The sequence below is a fragment of the Corvus kubaryi genome, unplaced genomic scaffold, assembly GCF_017639235.1.
Source record: "Corvus kubaryi isolate FWS band 111438036 unplaced genomic scaffold, C.kubaryi_AGA036_p1.0 37397, whole genome shotgun sequence".
Classification (NCBI taxonomy): Eukaryota; Metazoa; Chordata; class Aves; order Passeriformes; family Corvidae; genus Corvus; species Corvus kubaryi.
Genome location: NW_024581136.1, coordinates 1,495,697 through 1,522,864, shown reverse-complemented (window position 1 = coordinate 1,522,864; position 27,168 = coordinate 1,495,697). Strand labels below are relative to the sequence as shown.

General features: G+C 41.5%; 1 protein-coding gene across 9 annotated transcripts in view; it reads left to right on the top strand.

The window, feature by feature from the left end:
- Positions 1 to 27,168, top strand: part of PIK3CB (phosphatidylinositol-4,5-bisphosphate 3-kinase catalytic subunit beta) — a 99,441-nt gene that overhangs the window by 17,415 nt on the left and 54,858 nt on the right. For 2 of the 9 annotated variants that reach the window (XM_042042701.1, XM_042042702.1), the window contains exon 6: positions 12,301 to 12,471. The exons of 4 other annotated variants lie outside the window; for them this stretch is intronic. The gene's annotated coding sequence lies outside the window, so the exon portion shown is untranslated. Of the gene's footprint in view, positions 1 to 12,300; positions 12,472 to 13,635; positions 13,744 to 25,597; positions 26,500 to 27,168 lie in introns of those variants that run through there. 3 more of the 9 variants (XM_042042710.1, XM_042042707.1, XM_042042704.1) reach the window with 2 other exon arrangements.

Sequence of the window (27,168 nt, the reverse complement as noted above, 5' to 3'; positions counted from 1 at the left end):
CGGCTGGCAATTCCCAGATTTCCAGAGTGACAGATCTTGGGGTGTTGCATCTCTGAATCCAACATAAGGTTACAAGTGAACACAAAGTCACGAAGTAGGATGTGCAAAGTGGGGTGACAAGGGACAAGAAGGGATAAGAGGAGGAAGAAGAATAAAGGGGACAGTGTATCATCCAAAATGAATAGAAGACCGTGGTGAAACAGGAAGGAGTTCATGAGGGACATTGAGATTTCTGATCTTGTTTCTAATTTAGGCACAAGCTATAAAAACATATGTATTCATATATTTCTCATATGACTTGCTTTGGAGGCTAGTAAGATTCTCCCTGAATAAAACTCTTTGTTCCTCTATCTGACCTGTCATACTCAATCTTTTCAAATAGTTACGATTTAGCAGCAACTGTAAGAGGATATTTGAACTGGTCTCCTGATTCCAACCTGGCATCCGAAACCAACACAGCAGTCAGAGGTTAATGAGAGCTGTGAGAAATAAACAATTTGGTCTGCGTGTGCCATGGATGTGTAACCTACTGGAGACGGCAGGGCAGCAGAATGAGGTGTTGTCCTAACAGATTTTCAACAGATCTCATCAAGCCCAGATGTGGCATTGTTGACTTGAGACTATGTGGATTTGAGACTAAGAAAGAAAGTAATTCTTAATAAACACTTGGGAAATACTATTCAAGAGATTTAAATTTTTTCCCCCTTCTGTTTTATGTCAAGGTGGAATTTTGGCCACAAACCAGACTTTTGTGGATTTTTTCTACTGTGTACTTAATCTCATGCAGTTTTAAGGAATTAGACTAAAATATGTCAGCTTAGCTAGAGAACATTTTTTAAATTTGATGTAACAAAAATAATTTGATAATGATTTCAAAATTCACTCTGACAAAAAGTGGAAAAATAATCTGGTAAATGACAGGCCTCTACTAAATACCTTTGCAAAGGTCACAGCCAATTTGGAGAAAAAATGTGGAAAAAATAATATAGTTCTTTAATAAATTTGCCTTTAATATCATTAACTGGACATCATGTAGGAAAAAAAAAAAGAAAGGAAAATGATGAATTGGAAACCTTGGAAAATCATATTTAACTAGATGGAAAGACCATAAACAGATGGGATGAATTGGAAAAGGGCAAAATGTACAGAAGCTGACATATGCTAGGGAGCAGACTGGCTTGGAAAGAGTGCTGGACTCAGCAGGATTTTTCCTGTGTGTAAGGTTACATGTGTGGGTATGTGGGATCAGCCACTACAGACCCAGAGTACAAAACATAGTGTGATTTTCTGGGCATTAAAAAGGCAGATTGCTAATTAAGATACTCAGTGTTTGTCAGAGAACCTGAAGGAAGCAACCACAGTAACTTGGAGCTGGCAGTAAACTTGCCATGCAGTCATTCATTTGTAGCCTTGTGCCTTCTGCAGCCTCGAGTCTAACCCTGGTGTGTTTGGGTGCCAGCGTTTGGAGAAGGCAAAGCCAGTCCCTTGTGTGCAGAGCAGGTGTTTGCTACAGAGTGACTCGGCTGTGTGTCACCTGGAACAGCACATTCCCATCAGTCCTAAATGCAGGTGGAGAGCACATTTTTGGTGTAAAGCCAGGGAGGAGCAATGGCAGAACAGCTGAGGCAATGCCACAGGTGCACTGAATAGGTGTGTTTGGTAAGAGTTACCTTACCAGGGGGCTGATTTAGTCAGTTAGCCCAGAAGGATTTATTTAAAAATTCTTTGTACCAGAAAAGATGTGTAGCATGGGACACGGGTTTGTTCTTTTAAACTACGCTATAGAAGCACTTGCCAGGTATATCTGAGCAGAGTGTGGAATAACCAGTGTTCCACTCCTGCAGAATTCCACATGCTGGAAGTGGCAGTGCTGGAAGGGGCAGCCCCTGCAGGAGCTGTTACCGGCTGCAAGGAGAAACACAAAGCTGCTTTTGTTGAGTCTCCCTGCATTATCATTCTAATTCAGGGTTTACACAGTGCAACAGCCCCACTTCTATCAGATACTAATTAGGGTCTGTTGACATTTTTTCATCTTTTGAGAGAGGTTATCACCTGATCTTTAACAACTTGAAATAATCAGTTTCTTAATAGAGTTCATATGGCCAAGCCACTGTAGAACTGCACGACTGTTCCCCCAGCTGTTGTCGTGGGCGAAGGAGAGAAAACAGCAAAACAAAATCATGCTATTTTTCAAGGTTTATTTTATGGATAATTTAGCTGAGCATCATCAATTCTCAGGTTTGAAAATGATTAAGCCACAAAGTGTCATGGCATGTTCTTTGATAGAAAACCTGACATGCTGTAACAGGACCTTGTTTTTCATATCTGCATGTATTTCTTTTTAACATATATCTGTAATAATGGTAGTTTAAGATGTGACTGAGATTGAAAGAGGTGAAGTGTGCATCTCTCTAATACTTTATTCAGACTTTTTCTCAAAGGAATATTTAGCATAAGAGTCAAGATTTAAAGGTTAAATATGCATCTTTAAGTTAAATTATCAAAGGAAAACACTAATGTTTAACGATAGTGTTTTAAAAGGTTGTTTTGGATCTAATATATGAAGGAATTAGCATAGGATGGTTTATAAGTTTACAGGTGCTATATCATTGAGACTTTTTCCACTGGGATGTAGAGAAGATTTCTTTTTCTGTATTGTGACTGCTCCAGGTATTTGCTCTGTTGTTAATGGTGCTTGAGAACAAAGGTGCTTGAGAGATGCTACTTGGTACTTTTTTGCTGTTTTGAAGCACCTGTCTAGTCCTCATCGTAACTGAGTCACCATAACTGAAAATTGTACTTGACAAAAGGAATTCTAAATATAGTTGAATGAAATGGTAAGGATGTACTTGAAGTTTCAGTTTCAATGATTCAGTGTTGATGTCCATTATATGGGGGCACTAGAAATGCTGTTGGATTTGTGTGGGATGGTTAAAGGCACCAGGCTCTCCTTTAATGGCATTATATCACAGCTCTGCCTTAGCAGCTCACTGGAGTGTAAGGTCTGGATGGATCACTGCAGCTGAAACAGGTCTGCCTAAGTCTTCTGCTCCAAGCTCTGTGATTTAGCACACGGTAATAAGGATACAGATCTATGTGTAGTCAGGTATGTAAACATTTCCATATGCCAAATGTGTACAGGCTGTCATTACCATCCAGTCTTGGCCTTCCTGCTGGATGAGTGTGCTCCCAACTCCCTGTGGGATAAGGACTCTGCAGAGAGGGCTAGGAGACTGGTGCTGCCAGACACTGCTTTATAACCACAAGCTTATGGTGGGTGTCAGGCTGAGGTCTGTCATTTCTTGCATGTATTGAGAGCTAGAAAGCCAAATTGCTGTGAAGTTGCAGGAAGTGTGGATTATACACATCTCTAGGTGTGTGCAATGTGCGCACCAACAAGCCCCCTCAGGAAAGCCCCTCCTCGCTCTGTGGCACTGTGTCCTGCTTCATCTCCTGTGCTGCTGGTGTGGAGGCTGTGGCATGTGCCTGCCTGTTCCCCTGCCCCTGTGGGGAGGGATCCAGGCAAGAGCTGGGGAACACTATTCTGCTTTGCAGGTGGTGGTGTGTGGGTGGAGGGAAAAAAGGACAGTGCAAATGCATGTCCTTTGCTGTCATCTCATTCCTCTCTGAATAGGGAATTTATACCTGAGCTTTAACACCCCCAGTGCCCTGACTGAAAGATAAACAGCTTTTCAGGTGAACTTTTCAGGCCCTTAAAAGTCTAGAAACCACTGGTCTTTCTGAGAGTCCACTTAGCCCTAACATTTTTAGAAGTCTGGAAATCAGTAGTTTTATTAGTCTTTCATCAAAACAGGTTATTTCACAGTATAAAGAAGAATGAAGACTGCAGTGAGTTACCCTTTCTTAGGAAAGCAGCAGCAGCTGGCCAAAGCTTTCTCCAAAGGTGTTTGTGGATGGTTTGGTCTTTCCAATAGTTCTTCTGTAGGGGAAAAGCAGCAGGGAGTAGCATTCAGAAACCCTTCTTCAAAACACTCATTACTAAGCACTGGCATTCCTGTGATAGCTGTAATGCAGTCATTAATGATCTTCTGAACTATCTTCTGAGCAGGACAGGCTCCTTCTGGCATGGGTTTTGCTTTGTGCCTGTCCTGATCAGCCCAGACAAAAAAATAATCCCGTATCAGTTGATGAGATGTACACAACATGGGATTGTGATCTGATTTTGCCATAGGGGGTGTCATTTCAGTTCCCCTGTGCTTTTTAGTCTTTGAACAGTCACTGGTACCAGTGTTGCAGTTGTCATACAGAGGTGGGAGGCCTTGGTGTTGGGAGCTGTGACGTTCAGTATCACTAACCCATTACTTCTCTTCCAGATGTGGGAGATCAGGGACAAAAGGCTGCTGCTGTAAGCAGGGGGCAGGAGAAGACTTGGAGGAGGTTGTTCACTTTTATTTCTGCTTTCTATTTATTGCCCAAACAGGAGCATATTTCTTAGCAATTGCAGTGACTTAGACCCTTGGATCTAAGTAGTGTTTAGTGCTGCTGGTGTCACATCCTCAGCTGGGCTGCAAGTTCAATTGCCAGGAAAACAACTATGGAAAGGAAACAATCCAATTCAAACCACAACTCTCAGCCCTGTGCAGTTAACAGACATCAAATGAAATAATTTATGCTTGGAAAAAGTTATAGAAAATGCATGATGTTACCTTCTTACTTAACAGCTCTTCTCAAACTTATTGCCCGGGCATTCTTCAGAGTGGTGTTCCCTGGAAGTTCCTTGGATACTTGACCCTAGGTCAGTCTCTCCTACAAAAAACCCTCATGAAAGTACACATGCCAGTGGAAAATCCCAGAAATTTCCTTGGGCAGTTCTCCTTTGGGACTAATGATTCTCAGTCTCATGGAGGTGACTCAAGAGCCCGTCTTCATCCCAGTGATGTGATTAACCAAGTCCTCTTTTGGTTAATTGGCTCAGAACTGCATTTGCCCTGTTGTGGAGTGTCCCAGACAGTAAAGTAGAAGGAGTTACTGGCATGTGCTGTGCAAGCAGTGGGCATGCCTAAAGTGACACTAAATTCCAAGGAGATTTCCTCCACCAGATTGAAAAGAACTGTGGCTCCCCTTGGGAAAAAATGTGAAAACACATATTCTCAAAACTGGGGTGGGGAATACTATTGGGCAATGCATGGTGGGAAGACAAGGCTCGTATAAAACATCCTTGGTGGTAGGAGAAAACCCCCAACTTGCTTCCATTGGAATTTTGTCATCTGTTATTAAGAGTATTACCAGAACTATAATACTTCTGAGACATCAGGTTTTCCCACTGCATAGGCTGTAAGGTAATCAGAGGCTTTCAGACAAGGCCATCTCTGAGTGAGACTTCATTAAGTAAGTTTTCAAGGGGTTTAAAATCTACCTTGGAGATGGGGTGAGAGGAAGATTCTAGTCAGTGTTTGGTGGGAAGTGCTTCATTAATATTAAGCTTTAAGTGGTGAAGAACTGAGGAAGATGTTTTTCCATTATCACAGGAGGGAAACAACACCAGTTAAGCTAAGGCTTGCAGCAGAAACATTTACTGGAAGTGTTTACATGTTACTTAATACCTTGACATGCATTATTCAACTTTTGTAATATCAGCTGGGGTGGAGCAGGGAGGAATGGCTTTGGCAGGAGAATTTGTTTGCTCCCCATGGAATATTTTCCTGCTCGTAGCTACCTTCTTTGGCAATGAGATACATTCCAGGAATAGAAAATGTGTTCTTGAGCCACATTTTTATGAGCTCCTGGAATGTGCTCTCTAGTGAAGGTGACCTAACCTTGTCCAGATGGCTACTCCTTCTCTGAGCACTGACACCCTGTCGGTCTTTCTCCAGTGTAGAACAGAATTGACACAAAAGCCCCCTGTGAGCCCTCTTCAAGCAGAGGAGCTGCGCACTGAATGGTGGAGCCATTTAAATGGATGCACTTCTCATCCTGGAAATGAAAGCCCACTTTCCCTCTCAGAGGGAGGCAGCAAGTGCTCTCTCCTGAGCAAGCCACTCAAGCTTCAGTTTTCCTGATGTGCCTAAAGGACTTTCTGAACTGCAGCCAAATGGGCTGTGTTGAGGAAAAGGCAAGGGGAGTTCTGCTTGTATGAACAGTGCTGCAGTCATACAGTGAAGGAGATGAGAAGGAGAAATAGATTGGGAAGTGTGAAGTTAAGATGGCATATCTGCTTCCCTCATCCACACAGACAGTAATTTCATGATTCACCTGCTGAATGATTTTGTTTTGCTGACAAAGCTGTGATAAACAAAGATTTGGCATCGTTTGCATAGTTGTTTAATCTGAAGGCATATGAGTCATATAAATGACACTTTCTACTTGTTGTGATAGATTCCCAGGCAGAGTGGGTGAAACACGGTTTTTGTTTTGGTTAATCAATACCTGGAAACTTTGTTAAAAGTGATCTAGCACAAAGCCTGGAGTTTCCAAAATAGTAAGGCAGGCTTAATTTCTAGTTTAGAAAGGAATAATAATAATAATATACTTGTATTCTTACACTGCAACATTTTTTTTTGTGATGGCATCTTGCCAGACTTAGTAATGTTAGCTCTAGTGGACTAAAAACTAAGATGATGCATATGTAGCTCGAAGAAACTGTCTAAAATATAATTCCTAGAAATAACATGAGTCTTCCTGCTTCAGGGTGACTGGATTGTCTAGCAAGAAAAGGCTGTCTGAGTACTGCTTCAAAAAATGTACTGGCATTTTAGGAGTATTCCAGGAATCTCTCCTGCATGGGTTGTGCAGTGCCCGTTAATAACACTTGGTGGGCGCTGCTCTGAAGTGTGTCAGAGTGCTGCTTTTTTCTGAGGATGGGACTCATGGCTCTGGATTATCGGAAGTTTAGTAGAACTGTGAGATGAAATTATTTCTGTCTGCTGCAGCAGAGAACCAAACATTCTTGCTTCTCACCAATTTCGGTGTGTGCTTGTGACTGTTTGCACTCATTTAGTGTAGGACAGTTTTATAGAAAAATAAACATTGAAATTAGTTGTACACAAATTAGTATTAGACTTGAAACATCTCTAATAAGACATCTGTAAATGCCTTTTGAAAGCCTATCTGCTAGATATGTGTATTTTTGGTAGTCATTTTAAAAATAGAAACTCATCAGTAGTATTAAGATTACAACATAGACACCAGAGGGAAGAAGTCAGAATCTGAAATTTTAAATAGAGATTAAATATAGAATAATAGTCCATTTGTAGTTAGAATTGGTATTTTTGAGGAATGACGATGTATGTAGTATTTGTCATTTTTCTTGTGCTTATGGATTTTTAAAATTTCACTTTTTAGTTTGCCCTGCTATGTAGGTATAGTAGTGATAAGCAATGAAATTATTGTTTTGATCATGTTTTCCATGGGCTACTGAAATGTTAACACAGTACCTGTGTCTTATGGTACCAGCAATATATCACATTTGCTTTCATCTCTTTCTTTGGTTTGTACATCACGTATAACCCGTGTGAGATAAAGCAAGATTTGCATTGCAGCAAGTCTTTCATGGTTTGCAAATGTCACATGGCCAAATTCTGAGGTGATGCCCACTGTGCACTGCAGGTCAGTAGATGTTTTTGACCCAAAGGATAACTACATCAGTGTACTTTGAGGGATAAAGACTGTGTTTTCTCTCTTGTGTCAGATCTGACAAAATAAAGTCTTGCTAACCGTGGTTAACGCCACTGTGGTTGGACAATGATCTTCTCTAAGCAAACTTGGCAAAACATCAGTTGAAAGTCTCCTCAAGGTGAAACTCTGAAATAACAGTGTTTCATATCCACAGTCATTAAAAAGTGTGATAGACTCAATAACATTCCTGATCATTATTTGTTTTCACAGTTGTCACATCTGCTCTGTTATCAGAATTGCCTTAACAAAAAGGCCAGCTAGAAAATAAGTATGCAAAGAAGCTGAGAGAGAGACGGATTTCCTGTAATGAATCTCTTTCTAGTCTTTGCCTCTGGCTGAGAATAGTAATATGCCATTAACCCAAGGGATGTAAAACATGCTGTGCTGTGCTTGGAAGGGTGTCAGAAGCTCCTCCTGTAAGGATGAGAAGATATTTTATTGCTTTTCCAATTGTTGGATAGCCTAATTGTAGTAAGCATTTTAACAAAAGGGAACTACTTAAAGTCCTTGTGAAGCCTGATGTTTCGATTTTGGTAATTAGCAGATTGCAAAGAGGGGCTGGTAACACAGATGTATCAAGGCAGGTAGAGCAGCTGTTACACTTGAAGTGCTGTCTCGCATTACAACCTGCTGGACACTGAAGCCTATTTTTAGTAAAAGAATAAATAAGCTGGCTGTGCCCTACTTTTTGTCAAAATGTGCCATGGGATCTTTGTATTTGATTAGAAAAGTCAGTAGAAATAACACAAGGGAACTTGGTGCCTCATCTAAAAACTGACAATTCTAACAATCTAGTCAAGAAAATGTTAATATTGGTTACAAATTCAGACCCATAAAGTAGGCAGAGGAAATGATAGCTGGTGGGAGACTTGCCTGTGTGGGATGTGAGGTTACATGTGGACAGAAGTCCTGTTCTATTAGGCATTGGCCTTTTGGATGAAAGAATTTGTTTTGTATTGGTGGAACTATTTTTACAAAGTCTGTGTTAGGAAACTGGAAAAATGAAAGACTATGTAGAGTTATTTGTATATAAAGAGAGAATGTAGCAGGAAAGTCAGTTGACCACTTCAGGATGCTGTTGATTGTTGTAAAGGCCTTACTCTTCCTCATTCTGAGTATTTTTTTTTTAACTTCACTTGCTGATACAGGTGGAGGTCTACATACCTCATGAAAAAGCTGTCTTGTAAAGTGTGACCATACCCAGAAACCAGAACAGATGCAGAAAAATATACACTGGCTATATTATGGAATTAGTGACAATAAGTATTTTCAGTCAGTTTCTCTACAGATTAGTGCTATTAAAAAATTGCTGCTCTATTACAATAGAATTTGCATAAATTGATCAAAATGCCACCATTTAGAAGTGCCTGCCTAAGAGCTCCTGCCCATGGAGTTTCTGTGCTTTGGAAGCAATGCGACAATGTGCCTTCTGGCTGTGGATTTACATGGTGGGATAGGGGGATCAGCTTCCAACTCCTCCTGGCAGAGCTGCAGCCTCAGTGCAAAGGGACTGTCCAGTTCCCCAGCCCAGAGCCCAGGTTTAGAGAGCCCAAGGGAAGTAGTCGTGCTCTATGGGATCACCAGCACAGCCAGGGCTCCAGGAGAGCTTTGGTGGGGTAAGGTCTCCCTCCAGCTTGGACCTGCTGCTGCACACCAGCTCACAGCTTGTCTGAGAGGGGAAAAGGAGAAAGAGCTGAGTCCACCAGTTTACAGCAGGGCTGTGTCTGCCCTGATGGGTGCATCAGCTGACGTGCTGGTGATTCTGGCGTGGTACAGGAGCCAGGGAGGTCAGGGAGGTTGAGAAAGAGGCCCTCTATTTCAAATGGCTCTGTGTCATTTAAGTAGGCTTGAAATTTTAAAATGAGAGGCCTCAGACATGGAATTCAGTAGGGGGAACAGAACAGTGAAGTTCCAGGATGGTCCCCATTTGGGTATTAGTGCTGCTGGCTATTTGAGGGGCTGCTGCAGCTGTCAGAGGGGTTTGCCTCTCTAGTTCCTGTGCATACGCTCGAGGTTCTCAGAAAACTTTCCTACTGAATTTTACTCATGTTAAATAACTTGGTTTAGTAAAGCACTGTTTAAAGCTGCTTGTTCTTGCTGCAGGCTGTTGCTTCATTAGCCAAACTCAGCATCCGTTTTGTCTGACATCTGCATTTGCAGTCTGGTACTGAACGTCACTCAGGCCATTTGCTGCTGCTGCCTCCCCCTTCCCCGGAGTCAGTGTGAGACACAAAGGGAAGCTTATTATAGACACCCATGCTGGTGCAAACACAGGCACAGGGACCAAAGCACTGTCCAGAGCACCTCTGGGGGAATGTCCTGCTCACAACATTGAGGTGGTGTGTCGTACCGAGTCCTTCACTGTGCCATTAGCACATCTTGATGCACCCTGAGAGGCCCTGGTGGCAATGGCCAGCTTGGATTCACAGACTGGGCTGTCTAACAACTGCAGAGATGGGGGAGGTCCAGGCCAGCATGCCAGCTTTTATTTATCAGCTGAAGCTGTTACAGGACCATGCTACCCACATACCTTATCTTCTCTGTCATATCATTTATATGTGCTGCAGTACTTTAACCTAGGGCATGAAATCATGTATTGGGAATCTCTTAGTATTTCCCCTACAGGAGATTAAATATAAACTTTGACAGTTAAACCTGATTCTTGTGATTTATTGTACTAAACACATGGTTTGAAATAGTCACAACCAATATTATTCACTTGTTTAACACTTCTTAATTTCAGTGACTAATGACTCTGTCTTCCAAATGGTAACAACCTGCTACTTTAGGCAATAGGGGACATTTTTTCTAGTATAGATGAAGGAGGGACTTCAAAGTGGAGATGAAAGTTTTGTTAACAGATAAGCTATTTTTTGAATGTTATAAAGAAAACTGGCTTTCCTCTAGTGACTGCTGAGGAGAGTGACATGTTATTTGTCATACACAAGATGTTCTGAAGCCTTTTATTGGATAGCAGTAGGCAGCAAGCTGACAAAGGGATGCCCATGCAGTGTGAAGTGACCATTATTCTCTCTGCTATTGCTCACATAGTTTTGAATATAACTTCTTTTTTTTTAAATAAAAGAATTACTGATGAGAAATTCTCCTGTCATTCTGTATTCACCAGAAAACTTTCCTGTGCATTAACGACCCAAAGCTCATTTGGTTTGTAGATGTTGCCATTGTATCACAGTATCAGACAGTAGCAAGTTGCTATAAGTGTTTAAATTTTTTAATGAATTCTTGCTAAGCATCTCCTGCCCAGTGTTTTGCTGTGTTCTGGATCATTGTCCTTTAGATTTAATAACTTCAGTTTTTTTCAGAACAGCTTTTTCTGCTTCAGGCCAAACATCCTTAACATGGCATTTCCACTTGCCTTTTTTTAATGTCTGGGTCTGCTGCCAGGGTTCTGTGGTGTTTGCAGAGACAACTTAGTTCCTTTCTTTTGATCATTGCAGGGACACAGGATTCAAATAGTGTAAACCCAAAATACTGAAAATGACACATTTCACATTTTCAAGCAACCAAGAATGTGCCCTAGGTGTACAGCTGTTTCACATGCAAAGACATGACTGAGATACAATCCTTTTAGACAAAACCCTTTTGTTATTCTGAGAACACATGTAACAATAGCCTGGGGGGCAGAATAATAGAACATTTGTTGTTTGTGAAGGGGGGTGGGAAGATAAGGATAAAGATAAAGATAAGGAAATTGAAAATTAAAATTGTATTTAAAGTCTGGTGGGGTTTTTTCCATGCCACATAGGGTATAAAAATGTTTCTTTAAGATATTTCAAGGCAAGTTCCTTATCCATATCGCACACACTGTCTGTAACAACTCCATGTGTGACAAGAACATGAATATCATGCAAGTTGATCAACTATAATCTGAAATATGTTAATAACTACTGATTAAGATCTCTTTATTTCTCCTGCTCTATACTGATATTGTATTTGGAGCCATAAAACAGAAAATGGAAAGTGGAAATTGGGGATTACAATCCTGGAGAAAAACTCGGTGTGGTCAGGTTTTATTGAAGTCGATTCACAGACATAGAAATTGGCTATACAAGACAGTTTTAAAGTGCTTGGGGCTTTATGCATGATAGACACTTCAAGACATCATTATTCAATTGAAAAGATGGCAGTACAGTTAACAGATTTTTAATCCTCTGGATTGTAGCCCTTTGATCAGTCCAGTAAGTCACACACATCATACTTGGCTTATGCTTTGCAAAGACTGCACTGGATCCTGCAGAAAAATCACCTAATGTTGCAAGATCCAGAGTAAATAGCTCTTTTTAAAAAAACATTATCAGGCCTTTCCTGTCACAAACCCATTTGTCATCAGTGAGGCCAGCTACTGAGCCAAGGTTTCAGTATCTAAGCCAAGACTATCTGGAATATTTAACGTCAAAACCACAAGTATCAGAATGATTTGAAAAACTGCATATCTGGGACTTTTTACACTACTGGATTTCATTAATACCTTATTTCTTCAGAAATATGTTTCAGTTGTAATGTAAACTTGAAACAGAAGAAACAAGTGGCGCAACATGCTGAACTAAATCTTCTTATGTAGAACAGGATCCATTTGTATTTGCCTGATAAATTTTCAGTTTCGTTTGAAATCTACTGGCTTTTTTTTTTTTTTTTTTCTTCCAGGAAGAAGGGAAGTCAAGTGTTGTTACTATACTCTGTGGTGTGAAGAAGTAGCATGATGTTCAGGAGCAATGCCTGTGGTACTGAGCAGACTTAAGGAATTGGTTAAAAGCAGGAAAGGGAGTTGTTAATTGATACATACAACAGACAGGCTGTGAAGGCAACTGACACACGGTAGGCAAGATTTCTCATTAACTTCTGCCCTTCCACTGAGATTTGCCTAGAGGTAGCATTGCATGATCACCATACATGCAAAAATCCCATTTGCTGAAGTAATAGGGGAGATGATTGTCCTTCCCATAGATTTCCAGTTAATCCATGTTGTGGTTGGTTGGGTGGTTTGGAAAAAACAACAAAGCGTTTCCTAGATATTTTCTAATCCAAATTTAATGGATTTTTAGTGCCTAGAGAATTGGTAAGTGAAGTTGAGGAAGTAAATCCATCCATCCATTTTCAAAACTGGAATAACTGGAAAAATGAACAGACTAAAATAGACAAACCTAATGGTACAGCATGATTATTAGCATAGGGATGTTAAAATATGCATAATATGATCATACTCTTTGTGGACAAGGATGTGCTACGCCTCGCCCTATGTTCATTAAAGGCGGCAGGAATGTTGCTGCTGATTTCAGTGGGTGGGGACGGGCCCGCTGCATGCAAAAGTTGTTTCATTACCGGTTACATCTACTTTGCCTTTCTTTGATTGCTTCTTTTAAGCCTCAGAAAACCCCATTTTATAGGTACTAGTTTCCATGCAATTATTCCTTACAGCTCAGCACCAAGACTCTTGAAATGAGGATGTATCACTGAAATCCTTGGCAAGGCAATAAGCTTCTATAACGATTTCCGAAAGGCGCTTCGGGAAAGCTGCTCTAGGAAGAGCCTTTCCAGCGTGCCAATGGGCTGCTGCCCTTGCCGGCAGTCCGAGCCCGGCCGCGGGAAGGGCTGGCCGGGGGTGCGGTAGCGGCTTTCCGGGGCGCTACGAGTGCGAGACGCGCCCGGGGAGCGCCAGACAAGGGGGAAAGTGGAACTGCGCGTCTGTCCGCGGGGCCGGGCGGCGGCCGCCGTGCGCTGCTGGAGCGCCAAGGGAGGTCTCGCCAGAGGCTCCGCGGCCCGGCCCGCGACGGCGCGGGGGAAAAGGCGACCCCCACCCTCCTGCCGCCAGCGCCGGTCAGAGGCGCGGCCAACTCCGTCCCTCCCGGGGAAGGGGAGCGCCCGGAGGGGCGGGACGCGCCGCGCCATTGGCCGCCACCCGCGGTTTGATAGCGAAAGCCTTGCCCGGGTTGGCGGTGCCGGCCCGAGGGTGAAGCCATCGCCTTGGTAACCCCGGCGGAGCGCAGCGGCCGGTGCCGGTGGCGGCCGAGGGAGCGCTCCCCGCTGGCGCCAGCGCCGCCGCGCTGGCTGGGGAGGCGCGGGACACGGCGGCGGCCGCTGCCCGGGCAGGTGAGCGTGCGGGGAGTGCGGGGCTGGCTGTGCCCGGGCTCCGCTCCGAGCGGGACGGGACGGAGCGGCGGGCACCCGCTTCGTGTCGGTGTGGGCTGCGGCGGTGCCTCCTCTCGGCCGCCACCTCGCTGCTGGCGGTGCCTCCCCGCCCCGCGGCGCCGAGCTGCGCAGAAGAGGGCACCGCTCCGGTTGCGACACGGCAGTTGCTCAACCGCGCGGGCGGCTCTGCCCCCTCCCCGCGCGGGGGAAGGTTTCGGCGGGACGCGGCCGTTTGGCAGCGGAAAGGGGCCCGGGGCGGGCGGCGGCCGGCAGGGCTCGGCTCAGCTCAGTGGGGCGGGCGGAGCCTTTGTGCGCGACCGCGGCGGGAACGGCCCCGCAACAAGTGCCCGGCGCGCTCCGCTCCGTCCCAGTCTGGGGCCCGCGGCGGCCCGTCCAGCCCGGGCGAGCCCTCCCGCCGCGGGGCAGCGCGGGGCGAGCGGCACAGCCCCGGCCCCTTCCGCTGCCCGGGGGCTCGGCGGCACTCCGGAGGGGCTGGACAGTCCCTGGGTGCGCTGCGCCTGCTCCCCCGCGAGCGTTCGCCGGACAAGCTTTGCGCTGTGCCTGGTGGTTTTTTTTCTATTTTTTCTTTTTTCCCCCCCCCCAGCTGAGAACTCTTGGTGATTCTTCTGTGAATTTTAAGTGGCGTTTCAATTACTGGATACTCCTGGTTGTTTTCAGCTGGCTTTCTGGGCGTTGTTTTCCTTCGGAACCGCAGGAATTTGTATGACAAAGCAGTATTTCGGAAATGTGTTTCCAGTCAGCTGCTCGCGCGCTGTGCAGCGCGGCGCGGGCGGCGCACAGAACGATGGCTTTGGCTCCGCTGTCTGTCATCGTGTGCTCTCGTAACAGACAAGTGAGCTTCCATAGACGAGGAGCTGCTTCTGTGGAAGGGGGAAATAAATCTTCATTAGTCCCAAAGAGTTCCTGAAAGAGAAACGGAAACCTTTCATGCCAGATTCGCTGGTTTGTCTAGCTCCAACACATGTGTGCTTAGACTCATGCTGGACACTTTCCAAAATCTGGAAAGCTTAGTTTTTATTGGAGTGTAGGGGGTTTTTTTGTTTGTTTTGGTTTGGTTTTTTTTCCCTGGAACTTTATGCACTTACAGTCTTTTCTTGTTGCTAGATACACTGACAAATTTTATTCATTTGGAATTGACAACTGTAGCCATAACTGTAAATGTTATGTACTAAGTCCGTGCTGCCATTATTCTATTGATATTGAACTTCATTTAGGCTTAGGAAGTTCCTGAAGCTGGGAATTACTAGAAACCCCAGCAACATATTATTTATGTTTTTAGGACCATAGTTCAGGGTTTGAAGTGAGATGAATGCATGAAGGATGTTGGAGAAATTTGACTGGCCTGTGTTTTGCAGTATTAGCTGAGACTCCCACAGCTGTATGCCTTCAAAGATTAATTAAGAGGTGGAGTAAAACTTTATAACATGCTTGCTTTTAGGAAAATTGCATATAAAGGAATATTGAACACCCATATGCTTGGCAAAGGTTTGTGAAGTCTAGTGGAATGCATTAAGGTGGCTGGGGAATCAATCACCAGGTCACTTGGAAACTTTGATCTAGAAGCTTCAGTTCAGACTGATGGTGGTTTTCCAGGCCTTGGGAATTTCATGCCATCAAGCAGTGCTTTTCAGGAGAATGGGGATTCAGGAAGGGATTACTGAACAAAAATTCCTTGGTAACTGGTTTACTGGCCTTTTTTAAAAGAATATCAGGGATATTGGTAACATCAGGAATGTTTTGATGTGGATTGCCTTGGAAACATGCTTAAGTGGGGTTTTTGACATTGATTAAATATTTTGGGTTTGGTTTTTTTTTTTGGTTTTTTTGCGTGGTTGTTTTTGTTGGCTTTTTTTTTTTTTTAATAAAAGAGACCTCCATACGCGGTCTTAAAATATTTTTGTTGTTTGTCTATTTAAGTATCTATTTTTCTTGAGTAAAAATCACTTCTGTTAAGCCAGGTTTCACTTCCTTGGAATATCTGATGTTATGAATTCACTGGTTCTCCAATTGTCTATGGACTTTTGGCAGAACTCCAAATTCTAGTGTGGGAAAGCCATCTTAAAAAAAAAAAAAATCTTTCTTTGATTTTTGTGATGTAGTGAAGAGAGAATGTGTCCTGTTCCACTACTCCTTTCATTTTAAAGTTTGCTTATGTCTTTATATGCTCTATTTTGCAAATAATTTAAACCCAAAATCCAGTAGAAATTCAAGCTGTTAGAATGCTATATATATGAGAAGGGTGCAGAGGAAAGAATGTCGTTATTTAGAAGTTGGGTGGAAATGCAGGCTGGTGTTTTAGCTGCTGTTGTGTTTCAGTGACCAGGGCACACAGTTCAAGTAGTTTAAGTGCTTTTTCACAGATCTAAAGATAGACATGGAAGTGTTGCCCTTGGTTCTTTACAAGTTGCCATCAGTTAACTCACCTGAAAATAAGTATAGGGGTTGTTGGGCTGTAGAATGTGGCACTCTATTTAAAGGCCACAGGGCTGCTTTGGTTTAGGTGGACTTTCTGACTTGCCACTCTTGGGAGCAGCAGACCACTAAGTTCACCCTCTTTTCCAACTGGCAGTTTCTGTGGAAGCAGTCCAGGACGGAAAAATCTGAAATAAGCATTATTTACACAGTTGTGTAGAAAAGCTTGCCTGTTTATTTTGGTGGGGTTTTTTGTTTTTGGCTTTTTTTAGTAATTGTATGATTTCCTCAAACCAATACCCTTAGGCTGACACACATGGTGTTACACACTACATCTCAAATCGTTTGCCTCAAAGTATGAGGACTTTGAATCATGGAGGCCAGGAATTCAGTATTAATGCCTGAGTGCATAAACCAATTTGTTTTGTGGCAGTGCTGCAAATTCTTACAGTCACTCACCTGGGAAAGTTTGTGTGATTTGTTTTGATAACTAAATCAGATCTGGGGGCAAAGATCATCTTGTGTTAGAAATTTAACCTGGTTTTTTTTGTAATTAATTTTAGTAGTAACTAGTAAGCAAGCAGTTTTGCTTTGGGTTGGTAAGGTGTGTACTTACAATCCAGAATTAACAGCAGGTAACCTTTGAAATAATCACAATTCAGAGAGCTGTCAAGATGAAGGTTGTATGTATCTGGATAGTACCTGAAGTATCAGGTACTTTGTAAGCGACATTGGTCAATCTGTTTTAGTCTATCAGATTTACATGGGGAAATCTATTTATCTCAGCCTTTGGTGGAAATAAATTCAGGAATGCGGTTTCATTTACATACATTAGGAGCTGCAGAGGAGGCCCTCATGTGCAAATGCTTGTGGATGTGTAGGTACCAACATAATTGAATTTACATACTGGCTTCAGAAGATTAAAGAAACACAGAGTAACACCGAGGTGTCAAAACCAACTTCCTTTGAGAAGTGGGATGGGGCAGTTCTACTTCCCCACTGATAAATTGTGTGTGTGTGTGCATTGTTACTTGGTTTGATTTTGTCTTCTTTTAGGTAGCCAGGGGTTAATTGCTATCCTGCTACAGGGCACAGCCTTTCAGAAAACTGGTTGTACACACATAGAGGATCCAGGCTGTCCTGGGCTACCTTTGCTACTTCCCAGCTTTGGCTGTTGGCCAAACCTTTTTCAGTTCATTAAAAAGGGAGGAGGGCAGCTGTATCTATTTCTTACCTTAGGTGCTCTTGATTTAAAATTGTGAATCAGTTGAACTCAGGAGTAATTTTGTGTCTTTGGAGCTACATCTACGTATATAGAAGTATGTTTAGTATTTACTTTTAAAAGAGCATAAGAATTAGGAGTACTGTAACTTCCTCCTGACACAAAGTATGTAAATTTGCTACTTGCAGCTTACTTTTGTATTTTTCAAGATTGTTAAACTTGTGTATTTTTTATAAGTAGTGTTGCATTGAATTTTTGCTATGAAATTGAATTGTAAAGGGTGCTTTTCTGTTTCTAGAATATCTTGCTTTTATTTGCTGTAGTTACTCTGATTTTTTAGAATAGCTTTGTGAATTCATCAAAATAGCAGCGTCAAAATATCCTAAAGCATCTCCATAAGAGGTATTGATGTCTAGTTTTATGCTTGTGTAGCTCAGCTTTGTGTTGCTGTAATGCTGAACAGTTTTACTTCCCATATTAGATTGATAAATGATCTTTTAGTACTTTACTACTGGCTGTATAAATACAATTTTTGTTCCTGCTTTTCCAGAAACGATGATGATTGGGAATAAAGTCTGTGTTGGTGGGCTTAATTTTTGTGCTGGTATGTGACGTTATGTTTTGTCTTTGCATGAGTTTACTTGTAAGAGGGGAACAGTGACGGCACTGTGATTTCTAATTTCTTTTTATGAGACACAGGTAAGCAGTGTGTTCTCATTGTTGTCTTTTTGGGTTCCCTTTTGGGGGCCACTAAAGGTTTAGGTTGATTTAAAATTTCTTTTCACAGTGCTCTTCTGCAGCTTTCCCCCCCATATTTCTTGTATGCAAAGCAGAAAGCAGAGGCATTAATTTGGAACCAATGGACAGTTTTAAGTAATGTGTAGTCCATTGGGAGTTTGCACTGTCTGCTCTCACTTTAGGTCGTTCCTGCCCTCTCCTTGCCCCCAGGCACCATATATCCACTGGATTAAAAAAAAAACTCCATGAGAGAATTCAAAGATTAATTAGAGGATGTAAGTTTTGAGTTGGCATCAGCTGGCAGCGTGTGGGCAAGAGCTCATGTGGCTGGCAGAGGTAGATAAACAGTTTTGTGGAAGTCATGTGAGGTTCTGTGGTGAATGTTGTCTGTTAATAAGAATTCATAAGAATATTGCTGTGCATTTAGTTTTATGGTACAGTGTTGCTATGAAGTGTTTGCTAATTCTTAGTGTTTCTGAAAGTCCTTTGTGTGCACAGAAAGTATCTTGACAGGGCAATGAAATAATTTAAAAATAAGCGTAAGAATAGCCAGTTGCTTGTGAAAGCTGTTATGTGGACTGTGCAGTAGCTGGTATTCTTTACCATTAACCTGACATTGTAAGAGGCTCAGAGTCCTGCTTTTAAGTGGTTTTGTGACAGATTTAATGTGGAAGACCAGTGCTTGTATGCAGCTACAGAGTACTAGAAGCAGTTTAAAAACCAGAGTAGGTAGGTGGTTTGGAGAACATTGTACAAAGTCTCTAGAAAACAGAATAACTGGCAACATTTTTCAGTGCTTGAGGTTCTTACGGGAGCCAGCTCTTGAGTAATACCTTTTTTATCTTTGGTAAATAAGGTGCTTGAGAGATTAATTTTGATATTGTTGCATCATTTTATTTTTTAACAAGGAAAGGTAACATTTTGAAATATGCTGTTATTTTCAGTTAATAATTTGATGTTTATGAGTATAGAATGTTCATAACAGAAGAATATGAAGCGTACGTGATTTAAAAAACTGATTACATTTGTGTCACTACAAATAACAGCCAAAAAACCTGCTTTTGAGTACTGCAGAAGGATGGTTTTCAGTCAGTGGTGTGAGCATTGCTATTTAGTATTGTGTCCTCCAGAAGGCTGCAGGTTGGTCTATAGTTGGTGTATACAAACCATTGGTACAGACACAGCTCCAGGGGAGAACCGGGTGAATAAAGGTCAATGTTTCCAGTAGAAACTCCAAAAGCTAAGTACAAAGTTGACATGGCAGAAAGAAGCACACAAAATGTTATTTAAAAATTTCGTTGGGCACTGAATCCCCTTCCTGCTTGGCTTCACGTCTCAAATTCCTTTTCTGGTTTTGAAGAGTACTTTGGTCCTTTTGCCTGTACTTTTTTCCACTTCATCTACCTTTCAGTATTCCTGGGTTTTTTTACTTTTTTTTTTCTTTTCTTCATACAGTGTATCACTAAGTTTACTACTCTTGGGTTAGTGCTTCTCCCCAGATGCCCCATTATTTCCCTCCCAACCCCCAAAGAATTTAAGGACCTGTGTGTTAACCATATGTGAGTCTTACCCGTTAAGTGTCTTGTCTTTTTACGCTGCCAGTTTTTGGAGGCATAGGCCAGTGTTGCTTACAGTACCTGTGAAGTCCTGTCCTGAGGGTGTGTGCTAGAAATAACTCATGCTTTACTATGTATAATATTCTGTAAAACAGAATCTCCAGAAGGAAGGACTCTGGTGACAACTGTGGAGGGAAGGAAACCATTAGTCACAGATGAGGTGCAGTAAAGGAGGGGACTGCTGTGCCAAGGGCTGGGCAGTGGGGGGCTGGAGGCACACAGGGAAGTGTGGGGGCTGGCCTGGGAGAAATCATGGGACTGGAGGCCTACTTTGGGTCCTCTACATTTTGGTGCTTATAGCTGGCTGGTATTATTTACTCTTTGCTGGTGTTGGGATGGTTATTTTGTGTTTGGGGTTTTTTTGTGGTTGTTTTTTTTTCAGTTCCCTTTTTGACTTAAATAGGTGTTGCTGAGGAAGGCAAGGCCTTTGGGATTTTCACACCACAACACACATTGTATATTGGGGTATGAAAATCATGTAGGCTTGCAGTATTTGTATTTCTGACCTTTAGTGCTGAGTGTCTTACTTTGTTTCAGCTGATAGAGGGAAGGATTTTCTGAATTTACTATTTGGTTATCTGTATGCCCTGCTAAGGATGCAGACACAAGATATTTAAGGAGGATTGTCCAAGTCATAACCAGGGATCCTCTAAACAAAGAAGAGTTAGTACTTGGTGTATAGACAGCAGTGAAAGAGAGACAGTGCATATGTGTGTGTGCCGTCCACATGGGCACATGTAATGGCAGCATCAGAATGTGAGCAGACACAGTGGTGTCCTGGTACTGATTAATGGAGATGGAAAAGACTGAATCCCCAAAAATGAGTCCAAACATAGTAGGAAATAAAATTTGAAATGTAGAATCATAAAATTATTTGGGTGGGAAGAGACCTTAAAGATCACCCAGTTCCACTCCCCTGCCATGGGAAGGGACACCTTCCACTATCCCAGGTTGCTCCATGCCCCGTATAACCTGGCCTTGAAAACTTCCAGGGATGGGGCATCCACAACTAGCTTTACAATTTTACAGTAGTGGAGCTTTACAACAACCTGAAAGCAGGTTATAGCCAGGTGAAGGTCAGCCTTTTCCCAAGTACCAAGTAATAGGATGAGAGGAAACTGCCTCAGCTGCACCAGGGGAGATTTAGATTGGATATTAGGAAAAATTTCTTCACCAAGAGCATTATCTAGCATTGAAATGGGCTGCCCAGGGAAGTGGTGCACTCACTATCCCCAGACGTATTTAAAAGATGTGCAGATGTGGCACTCGGGGCCATGGTTTAGTGCTGAGCTTGGCAGCACTGGGTTAAAGGACTCACCCTCTAAGGTCTTTTCCAACCTAAATGAATTTATGATTTTATTCTGTCTTATGCCAGGTTTAAGTGAAAGTATCATGTACACCATGATGTAGGATTGAGCCACAATAGCAGGAGGTGAAGAACACTTGTCTACTGCTGCTGAAGTGTTTTAAATTATTTATTTGTAGTAATGACTTAAGTGTGAAGAGGTGTGTGTGTGTCTGTAGAAGAGCTGTCTTGTTTTTCTTTTCATGGGAGGACTGTATTTGGGAATCTGTGATGAGTGCTGACTGGAAAGTGAGTAGTAGTTTCTGAACCCTCTTGAGTGAAGAAAAACATCATTAGTCTGGCAGATTGTCAGCAGCAAATGGTATATTAATTTTTGGCACAAAACTTGCTAGCAAAAAAAAGAGACTTTCCTTTCTGTTGTTAATAATAAAAGTGAGGAGGGACTGATTATCTGTGCTTGGTAGCTAATACTGTTCTGCTTCTTTGTTATCCATGTAAGACAGATCCAATGCTTTTGACAAAAGTACTTTTATATTTTATTAAAAATAAAAAACCCACTTTATAATATACTGATAATCTGCATCCAATTACATATCTAACTTTAAATAATTTTATTATGTTTATAAGCTTTTACAAGCTATGTGCAAACAATTGCAGAATTTCCCATGTGTTTAGAGATACCACTCTTCAGATGTGTAGAATACTGAGAGTCTTCATGCTAGGCCAGTTTTACTTCCCCAGCACTTCAGAGGTACTTTTTTACATTTACTACTAGTGATAATAATGCAGAGAAATAATATATTTTTTTAATAAAAATGTTTATTTAATTAGGTGACCTCTAGCTATGTTGAAAATTTTAGGAAGCTCAGACTAATGACCTAACTCTATTTTTATCTGAGTAATAAAAACAACAGCAACATTTTGTTTACTGAATTGCTGCTTTAATTTTTAGGATACCTTTTTTTTGATACTCAATGCCACTCTGCACAAGTTTTTAGAGTCCAGCTAGCACAAATGCGTAACAATTGTTTATTTACATTCTGCAGTCTGTTTTGATAACTGGTAACTTCTATTTCCTCTGGGTGCTGTAAATAAATCTAGTGCATGAAGAGTTGCAGTGATAGGGAAGAGCAGAAAAGTACTGCATAAAAAGGAAAGGCTGTTTAGTAGAGTTCTTCAATAAAAGCAAGTTTGGCAAGAAGGAGAGGAGGTAACTTAAAAAGTTGGAAGTAATGTTAAGACCACAATCAAGTCTTTCCCTCACAATTTCTTGTAATGAGTAGTCAATGAAGATCTGTAGCAGCTCTGCATCTTTCGAAGTTGAATGCATATATTTGGTGCTGTTCTAATTTCTGCCTCTGCAAATATGCTGGATTACACCTCACTTTATATTCAATTTGCTGGTCACCACAAAATGACAGAAGTCCTTATCTGTTTCTACATTTTAAATAAAGAACTTCTCTCTGTTTCTTGTACTCCATTTGGTTTAACTTAAAAGCTTCAACATTAATTTACTTGGGTGAGAAATACTGTGAGTAAAGCACTGGCTGGCGAGTTGTAATAATTAGATTCTATTTCCAAGTGTGTCACAGGCTGCTTGTGAGTTCGGAGACGTTTGGTTATCCTGGTGTGTTTTTATCTGTGCATTGAGGATGAGGCAGTTTTTCTTTCTTTGGTGTCTTTGCATGGTAAACTTGTGTTTGTCCTTGAACGAATATAATGGATGTGATGCTTAGGGACAGGGCTTAGTGATGGGTTTGGCAGCGCTGGGGGAACAGTTGGACTCGATAATCTTAGAGATCTTTTCCAACCTTAATGGTTCTAGCTTTCTCTCCTACTTTAGGATAAATGCAAACACTTAATTGAAAAATACTTTGTAGCAGCTCTAATAGTTGAAATTGATAACAAATAAGTTTTATGTGCTGTATATTAGGATGGAGAAAAGGTAAATGTATTTTTAAGTGGCCCCATTAAAAAAAGATCCGTTTAAGTGACCACATATAATTGTTCCAGCTGATGCACAGGCTCACTTTGTCTACTGTCGGTGAAAATGTTTCTGTTGAAAGAAAATCTCCTTTATTGCATTTAAAAAAATAAAGGAGAAATTATTTTTAAAAAGTAGGTAGAGGCAGACTATAGTGCAGCAACTAAAGTATTTTTAAAGCATCCTATCATAAGATTAAAAAGTAAGAGTCTTTAGCGTATTCTTGTCATGGGAATAGAAATTTGAATGATTAACCCCTTTCTATTTATAGCTGTTTTCTCTGAGTTATTCCTGTTCCAGTTAACTTCTAGGTAAATTTTATGAGAAGGCAGAGCAATTCTTGCCTTAGTCTATCTCTGCAGCTCATGATTTTAGTATCCTCAAGTTACTTTCTTTTTAATGTGAATTTCACAAACCACGGCTGAATTTTCAGATTTATTTGTAGCTTGATAACTTGTCAAGTTTAATTGTGTGCAACTACAAGATTTATAGAGGCCTTCAGCATTTGGTGGCTACTTTTGTCTTCCCATCACTACTTGCCAGTTTTTAAAATTCTGGTATATCACTGCTTAGGGGTGAATTCCTGGGGTTATTGCCTCAGGAGAATCCGAGATGCAGGCTGTGTGTGCTGTGCTGATAACTCTTGGAAGACCCAGACAATATATACCAATTACTGTGAAAGTTTTCCATTCTCTTGATGCCCTAAGTTGCTTTTTCATTGTTGATTTAACTGGGACTTGTTGGCCAGGAAAGTAGCATGCTACTCTTTGGGTGGTTTTCAGCTCTATTTGTGCAGTAGTAAGGGTTTCTACCTATGTAATGACCATTTTCTTGAGAAAGAGGCAGTGGTTAGACCCCTTATGCAAGAGGGGTTCTTCAGAAATGGCAGGACTCCTGAAACGTTTGGCTCAAGCATCTACACATTGGTGATTAACAGACCCAGTTAACCTGAAGAAAGATTTATTGTTGTGTGGTGGCAAATGAAATGGTTTGTTGTTAAATTTTCTGTTGTTCTATGATGTACTTTTTTACTTGCCATGTACTGGTGAGAAGTAAAATAGGATTTTAGAGGGGCTTTGTTTTCTTTCTCACTTATCCTGGGAGAAAATTTGAAAGGAGTTTAGGGAAATACTTTTTGAGGTTTTCCTTTGAAAGTAACTCTTCTGCAGTCAAGTGTGGTGTTGAGGAATTTCTATCTTGGTCAAGCCATCATTGTTTGTGTGAAAACTGAAAAGCCCTTGTTTTCAGTTGCAAGAGTCACTTTCTTGGTGCCTGATTTTGTCATATTTTAATAATTGCTTTCTAAAATACAGATGCTGCTGCTCCAGCAGTTCTTCTGTGTGCCCAGGTTTACATCCCTTGTATCCACCTGCTCCTGCAGTTTGGAGGTGAAGCAGTAGGCTGGGGTGCAGAATGCAGTGAAGTTGTCAAAAGAAAGTCTCCAGTGATCAGCTCTGGGAAAAGAAGGAGCTCGTATTCATTTATCAAGGAGAGGGTGGGTTTTAGATGCCTATTGCCAGAAAGTGGTGTAAATGCTGGTGTCATAATTTAGTGGTAGCAGAAGGATAAATACATTGTCTACGATGTATCTGCTGCCTCTCCTCCATCCTTCCACACCTTGCATGGGAAAATGTCAGACAATGTGCCATTTTCAGTGCAGCCTTTGTCACGTTCTTTAGTCTGGTGCTTTTGAGATGTTACACAAACTTAAGAGGTTTGTATTTTATTCTTTGCATCTTGTTCTTCATAATTTATCTCAGTGTCAGAAATTGCTTTGCAACTTGATCCCACTGAGTGTAGAAGTATCTTTACTCTGGTCAGAGCAGTGCTATTCACCGCAGCACCTACGGTACTGAAGGTAGGAAGTCACTCCCCTGTGCCAGAGAACTGCCAGGCATGCTGCCCTCTTTCTGAGGAACTTTACTCCCTAAGTATTTCTGTGTTCTGCCAGTGCTGCTGTCACAGGGTCACAGCATTGCTGCTCTTTGTGTGAAACTCTCTGAGGCGAATGTACAGGGTAATGCTCTGGAAGGGTTCTTGGGGCCAGCCACAGCTCCAGCACTGCTCAGGCTCTGTTCCGTCTCAGTATGTGGAAGGGAATTTCTCACTGAAGTGCTCCTCACGCCACAAACCGCTTTTACTTCTCTCAGAAGTAAGCCTGTAGAACAGGTAGTTGGTTAGTGGACTGAAACCTTTTCATTAGTGAAGGAAGCCAGAAAATGCCATGTCGTCTGCACTACTGTGCTGAGCCTTGCAGCTGATCAAAATAGAAGGTTTTAGGTTGGTTAGGTTGTTTTTACATCAAGTATTCTGTAATTTTAGATGCTATGTCTAAAGACCATGTAAAATACGTGAATACTATTCAAATAGGACTTTTGGATCCAAATTCAGATTTGAACTGTTGGTTTGATGAGAGGAGGATTGTCTTTTGTGTTTGTGGTGTGTTTTTGGTTTTGGTGGGTTTGGGGTGGTTTTTTTGTTTGTTTTTTTCATGTTTGTTTTTTTTGTTTGTTTGTTTTTGAAACCAACCACTCCCTTGCTTTTAGCCTGGGATTAGTGCAAATTTGGGGTTCTTAAATTACATAGTATTATAAATTGTCATGCTGAAATTATGCTTCATATTTAAAATATTTTTTCTATGAGGCCTCACTACCTGAAAGAGGAGGGAGTGGGGAGCAAGAGCTGTTTAAAATGCACACTTTTATTATCTAAAAGAACTTAATAGATTTGCTTTTGAGTGTTGGAAATAGCTGGAGGTAAACTGTATTTATTAGATGCCTGTATTTTTCCTTCTTCAGCACAGGAACTATTCTTAGTGATTGCTTCTAGTTTCAGATAGTATTTACTGTATACCTGATGCTAGTGATGGGATACTGTTGTTATTTGTCATGTGGCAGTATTTGTAATCAAATGGCAAGTTGGACTGCAGCACCATGTCTTTAAAATACACTTAGGTAGACACTGCTGTGTTGGTTCATAGTCTCTTGCAATCCACACTTGGGAGTTTATTTTAATCATAAAGAATGAAGTTTTTCAAGTGATACCTGGAGCAGGATGGGCAATACCTTCACAAAATGGCTCATAATAATTAATTACTGAAAAATTGTTCAGTCTTGCTTTTTAACTCTGTGTTCTCATTTATATAAATTCAAATATGAGCACAACAAAAAGCAGAATTTGTGAACAAAATAGAAGTACATTTGAATAGTTTCACCATATTAGGCATTTCACAGGATGTAATTGGGAAGTGAAACATGGGGACATGAAAGTAGTGAAGAAAAGAGACTACGCAGATCACAAGAAGTAGAAATCACAAGTAGTCCTACTAATAACATTACAAGTAACTAAGTAATTGTGATGGGATCTTCGCAGAAACAGGATGAAGACTCACTGCTTTATTTCTCTGTTTAAAGTGCAGGTAAATATTTATTCATTTAGTAACTTTTGGGTGGAACCAGTAGGGGTTTTTCAGTGTTTTTATATCTGTGACACACTAGTGAATAGAAAATGCATCAACAGTAAGAGCTGTGTTCAGGTGTTCCTGAATTCAGAGGAAATGCTTAGTCACTGCTTATGCACCTTGAGCCTTTCAGAGTTTAAGGCAACCAGAGAGAAATCATGAAGGACTTCATAAACTTTAGAATGCTTGAAAATGTCTCATTAAATGAATATAAGATTTCTTTATTAAAAATGATGGTGTGGGGGTAGTTTTGTTCTAGAGCAAGTCCTTGTGCTCTGCCCAGTAAATAACTCTAGATTCAGTCACAGGTTACAAAACAAAAGTATGGGACATAATTGTGTTGTGTTAGAAGACCAAAGAAACAGGTACAGGAATTGCTGTGCTGCTGGCAATTAATGCCCCTGCCCTTGCCCCTGAAATTTCTGTCCTCAAATACTGCTCTAGATGTAGTGAAAATCCATGCAGAATCAAATGTTATTATTGCTTGCAACCTGTTGTAGGATTCAGAAAGCTGAATTTGAGTGGCAGGGCTGCTGAGGGTGTGCAGGGATTGCAGACAGGCTGGTTGGGGGTTCATTGACTCCTGCAAACATCTCTGTAGATGCCACAAGGGCTTGTGCAGGGTGC